The sequence below is a fragment of the Tachyglossus aculeatus genome, chromosome 1, assembly GCF_015852505.1.
Source record: "Tachyglossus aculeatus isolate mTacAcu1 chromosome 1, mTacAcu1.pri, whole genome shotgun sequence".
Lineage (NCBI taxonomy): Eukaryota > Metazoa > Chordata > Mammalia > Monotremata > Tachyglossidae > Tachyglossus > Tachyglossus aculeatus.
In genome coordinates this window covers 115708959-115714958 of record NC_052066.1, presented here as the reverse complement: position 1 = coordinate 115714958, position 6000 = coordinate 115708959, and the positions used below count along the sequence as shown (strand labels likewise).

General features: G+C 43.1%; 1 non-coding gene across 1 annotated transcript; it reads left to right on the top strand.

Moving 5' to 3' along the window:
- Positions 1–4060: 4060 nt before the first annotated feature.
- On the top strand, positions 4061–4198 carry LOC119938303. Its single transcript, XR_005454395.1, has one exon. It is a non-coding gene; the product is annotated as a small nucleolar RNA SNORA7 (small nucleolar RNA).
- The last annotated feature ends 1802 nt before the right edge of the window (positions 4199–6000 follow it).

Sequence of the window (6000 nt, the reverse complement as noted above, 5' to 3'; positions counted from 1 at the left end):
CCTATCCCGTCTGGACTACTGTATCAGCCTGCTCTCTGATCTCCCATCCTCATGTCTCTCCCCACTTCAATCCATACTTCATGCTGCTGCCCAGACTGTCTTTGTCCAGAAACGCTCTGGGCATGTTACTCCCTTCCTTAAAAATCTCCAGTGGCTACCAATCAATCTGCGCATCAGGAAGAAACTCCTCACCCTTGGCTTTAAGGCTGTCCATCACCTCATCCCCTCCTACCTCACCTCCCTTCTCTCCTTCTCCAGCCCACTCCGCACCCTCCGCTACTCTGCCACTAATCTCCTCACCGGGCCTCGTTCTCGCCTGTCCCACCATCGACCCCCAGCCCACGTCATCCCCCGGGCCTGGAATGCCCTCCCTCTGCCCATCCGCCAAGCTAGCTCTCTTCCTCCCTTCAAGGCCCTGCTGAGAGCTCACTTCCTCCAGGAGGCCTTCCCAGACTGAGCCCCTTCCTTCCTCTCCCCCTCGTCCCCCTCTCCATCCCCCCATCTTACCTCCTTCCCTTCCCCACAGCACCTGTATATATGTCTGTACATATTTATTACTCCATTTATTTATTTATTTTACTTGTACATATCTTTTCTATTTATTTTATTTTGTTAGTATGTTTGGTTTTGTTCTCTGTCTCCCCCTTTTAGACTGTGAGCCCACTGTTGGGTAGGGAGTGACTCTATATGTTGCCATCTTGCACTCCCCAAGCAATTAGTACAGTGCTCTGCACACAGTAAGCGCTCAATAAATACGATTGATTGATTGATTGACCTCTGACTCCCCAGCCCGTGGTCTTACACTTAAAGGCTGCAAAGTGACAAAAAGAAGACAACAAATTACACTGAGGAGTGGGGAAAGAGGTAGGAAAATAAGAGTGTACTGTGTCTTGCCCACCACCACCACCAACTTGGGATCTCCTTCCCCTTCAATTAGAATGGACAGCTTTCTTCTCTCACTGTCTTCAAAGCCCTACTGAAATCAAATTTCTTCCAGAAAGTCTCCCTGATCAATTTTCAACCTCCCAAATTATATCTCCACCAAGAGCCGCTTCATTCCTTCTGTGCCACCCATGCATTTTCATACTCACAGCCTCCCACACAGCTCTTATGTACATATCTTACATACCTTTCCACTGAGGCACTAACTCATAGGTTTTATTTTAATGTCTGTCTTCTCCACAAGAGTGAAAATTCCTTGAGGACAGGCATTCTGTCTAATAATTCTGTTGTATTCTTGCAAGTGCTTAGTACAGTGCTCTGCCCAGAATAAGTGCTCAAAACATACTATTAATTAGCAATAAAAAGTTGATTGACCAATCAATCCATTATATTTATTAAGCACTTACTGTGTGCAGTGCACTGTACTAAGCATTTGGGAGAGTACAGTACAACAGAGTTGGTAAACATGATCCCGGCCCACAAGAAGCTTATAGTCCTATGGGGGGAAGCAAATGCAGCATGCTTTTAGTTGTGTGACTTTGGGTAAGTCACTTCACTTCTCTGGGCCTCAGTTACCTCATCTGTAAAATGGGGATTAAGACTTTGAGCCCCACTTGAGACAACCTGATTACCTTGTCTCTACTCCAGTACTTAGAACAGTGCTTCGCTCATAGTAAGCACTTAACAAATACCACTATTATTATTACTAACACTCTGATCTGGATTCCCTACTTTTCTCACTCTATCCCCACTGTCTTGGGGAGCTCATTTGCTCACATTGCTTCAATTGTCACCTTTGACTCCTGAATTTCTCTCTTTCTAGCCCCAGCTTCTCATTTCTTCTTTAAGCCAGGACATGACCACTTGCATGCAAGCAAATGGATTAGAGATAGGGAAAATAGTAGAGTACAAGAATATATATAATGATGGCATTTATTAAGCACCATGCACCAAGCACTGTTCTAAGCGCTGGGGTAGATACAAGGTCATCAGGTTGTCCCATGTGGGGCTCACAGCCTTCATCTCCATTTTCCAGATGAGGTCACTGAGGCCCAGAGAAGTTTAGTGACTTGCCCAAGGTCACACAACTGACAGTTATACATATAAGTATGTACATTGTGGAGCCAAGGTAGGTAGCAAGGTTGACACTGATAAATCAGCTTGATAGTAATATAATAATGATGGCATTTATTAAGCACTTACTCTGTGCAAAGCACTGTTCTAAGTGCTGGGGAGGTTACAGGTTGATCAGGTTGTCCCACCGGGGACTCACAGTCTTAATCCCCATTTTCCAGATGAGGTAACTGAGGCCCAGAGAAGTTAAGTGACTTGCCCAAAGTCACACAGCTGACAAGTGGCGGAGCCGGGATTTGAACCCACAACCCCTTGACTCCAAAGCCCGGGCTCTTTGCACTCAGCCATGCAGTTCAACTGAGGAAGGAGAGGTCCATTTAAGTAGAAGACTCATAAGAAGCCTCCCTCTTATTTAGACCATGAGCCCCGTGTGGGGCAGGGGCTGTGTCCAACCTGATGGACTTATATTGAAATAGCATGCTCTAGAGAAGCAATGTGGCTCAGTGCAAAGAGCATAGGCCTGGGAATCAAAAGGACCTAGAGTCTAATCCCTGCTCTGCCACTGGTCCGCTGCGTGACCTTGGGCTAGTCACTTAATTTCTCTGTGACTGTGAGCCTGTGGGAAAGACATTGTGTCCAATTTAAATTGATCCCAGTGCTTAGTACAATGCCTGGTAAATAGTAAGCGCTTACCAAATACTAACATCAACATTACTATATTTGTTATTATTAAACAGTGCTTGACACATAGGAAGCACTAAAACATCACCAAAACCTGCAGGTCTACCCTTCACAACATCACCAAGATCCGCCCTTTCCTCTCCATCCAAACAGCTACCTTGCTGCTTCAATCTCTCATCCTATACTGACTGGATTACTGCATCAGCCTCCTCTCTGATCTCCCATCCTCCCCGCTTCAGTCTATACTTCACTCTGCTGCCTGGATTACCCTTCTACAGAAACGTTCTGGGCATTCATTCATTCAATTGTATTTATTGAGTGCTTACTGTGCAGAGTACCGTACTAAGTGCTTGGGAAGTACAAATTGGCAACATATAGAGACGGTCCCTACCCAACAATGGGCTCACAGGCTAGAAATGTCACCCCCCACCCCTCCTCAAAAATCTCCAGTGGTTGCCTATCAAACTTCGTATGAAATTAAAGCTACTCACTTATTGGCTTTAGAGCACTCCATCACCTTGCCCCCTCCTACCTCACCTCCCTTCTTTCCTTCTACAGCCCAGGACACACACTCCACTCCTCTGGTGCTAACCTTCTCACTGTGCCTCGATCTCACCTGTCCCACAGTCAACCCTTGGCCCACATCCTACCTCTGGTCTGGAATGTCCTCTTCAAATCTGCCAATCACAATTTCCCCCTTCAAAGCCCTATTGAGAGCTCACCTCCTCCAGGAGGCCTTCCCAGACTAAGCCCCCCCTTTTTCTTCAGCTCTCCCTCCCCTCCCTATCGCCCTGCCTTGCTCTACCCTCCCTCCAAACCCCACAACATTTATGTACATATGTACATATCTATAATTCTATTTATTTATATTAATGCCTGTTTACTGATTCTGATGTGTATATAATTCTATTTATTTATAATGATGCTATTGATGCCTGTCTCCTGTCTTCTAGACTGGGAGCCCATTGTGGGCAGGGATTGTCTCGCTCTGTTGCTGAATTGTACTTTCCAAGCACTTAGTACAGAGCTCTGCACACAGTAAGTGCTCAATAAATATGAATGAATTAATGAAATACCATAATCAAGGATCTAGTGATAAGCAAGCAAAAGCAAGAACATGGCTGGGCACTGCAAGCATCACACATGATCTGTTGACTGTAAGTTCAAACTATTATACTGAACTTTCCCAAGTGCTTAGTATACTTCTCGGCACACAATAAGTGCTTAGTAAACCCTACTGAATGATCACCCAACCAAGGACAGCCTTTGTAAGTGCACATCAACTACAATGTAGTTTTTTAACTACACATCAACTATCAATGTTACTTGTTGAGTGTCTATTTTAAGCAGAGTACTACTCTAGGTCCTCTTGGGGTCACACCTGGAGAGTTTCCGATACTCTACCAGTCTCAACTGCAGGAGGGAGAGTCAAGCGGAGGACTGTCCATTCCATTCCTAGCTTGGGCAGTGGTTAGTGAGTGGAAGACAATCTGCTACAAGTCAAAACTCACCAGTGCTGGGCAGCAGTGGCACAGGAGAGAATCGAGGGCAGAGACTCATTTGCTGCGCGGAAGGTGGCAATGATAAACCATTTCCGTATTTTTACCAAGAAAACCCTATGGATACACTACCAGAATGACTGCAGATGGAGTTGGGGAGTTCTGGGAGAGATTTGTACATGTTATCGGACACGACTCAACTGTATAAGACAACAACAACTATTCTTTGTTGCTTTGGAGAATACAGGTGCATCCATGGATGCTTTTCACCCTCAGTGGCAACTCCTTCATTTACAGCTATACTTACATGTACACGTCTACAGGATCATAAAATGTATTTAGTGAGGAGTGCCAGCTTAGTGGTTATGAGCTTTGAGGGACTTCTTTTTATACACATTTCTTGGATTGATATATCTCTACTTTATTTTAATCACGAGTAGTTGCAAGGTGCTGCTTTTAATGCATTTCTTCGCTGAAAATTGTATCAATCTCAGAAGCTTGTCATTCAGTCTTTTTGGCTTCCTCACAGTGTTTTGAAGGAGGACCGATTCACTATCTGCAACAGCATTTCAATCTGGGGCTCCTATAATGTTGTTGCAGTTCACCCAATCCCTTTCATTTTCAGAGATGTTTAAGTGAGAGTCTGTCAAACAAGAAATCTGTGGAAATCTGGGAAAATGTTGCAGCTTCTGCAGTAGACCATCAGTAATCTCCATCTTGCCTGGGAACAGTGTTCAATAGCTTATTAATATAATCATCATCATTATTGTATCTGCTAAGTGCTTGCTATGTGCTGGGCACTGTGCTAAACAGTGATACAAGATAATGAGGTTGGACACCATCCATATCCTTCATGGGACTCCTAACTTTAATCCCCATTTTACAGATGAGGTAACTGAGATCCAGAGAAGTTATTTGCCCAAGATCACATAGCAGACAGGTGATGGAGTCAGGATTAGAACCCAGGTCTTCTGACTCTTGGACTTGTGCTCTTTCTACTCGATCATGAGGCTTCTCTGCAGTACGCTATAAACATGAAGTAATTAATCCTCAAAGCATCATTCTGAGACAAGTTTCATGAAGTCTGTTTTGTAGAGGGGAAAATTCCAGAAACAAGGTTAAATGGCAAAAGGCCTTGAGCCACAGAAAAACTGTCAGACAAAGAATTTGAATACACTCCTTGTTCTCAGTTTTGTGCTATACCCCTAGATCTTTTTCACAAACACTTACACCCACTCATCATTCTAATGGTTTCTGTGTGTTGCACAATTGCTAATTAAAAAACTCAAGTGATTTGTTTCCCAAACAGAACTTTGATGTCCTATTTTCTTCTTCTCCTTCACCTCATACCAAATTCTGTAACTTTAATATCTATAAAGTCCTATTTTTGAGAAATACTTGCTAAGTAATACAAAGGATAAAAAGCTTGAGAAAAATTGAAATCATCCAATCTCAATAGTCAGTGTAAATGGTTTGCCTGAATTTTTCCATTTTATTTTCAATTGTACTCCATCATGACCATTTTCCTCTCACATTGAATAATCACATCGACATTTTTAAGACTCTGAAGTGAGTAAACTATCATTATTTTATACATAGTTACTTGGCAGCTACAGCTTGCTGATTTTTTAAAAATTTCCTGAAGATGTTTCGCTGTATGATTCAAATACCCAAACACTGCATTCCTTAATTAAATTTATATATTAAGAAGATAGTGATGTCTTACAAAGTCATGATGGCATCAAGATGAATCATTCATCTTACACCTAAGCCAAGTTATTACTGATTATCTTCAAAATGAGAA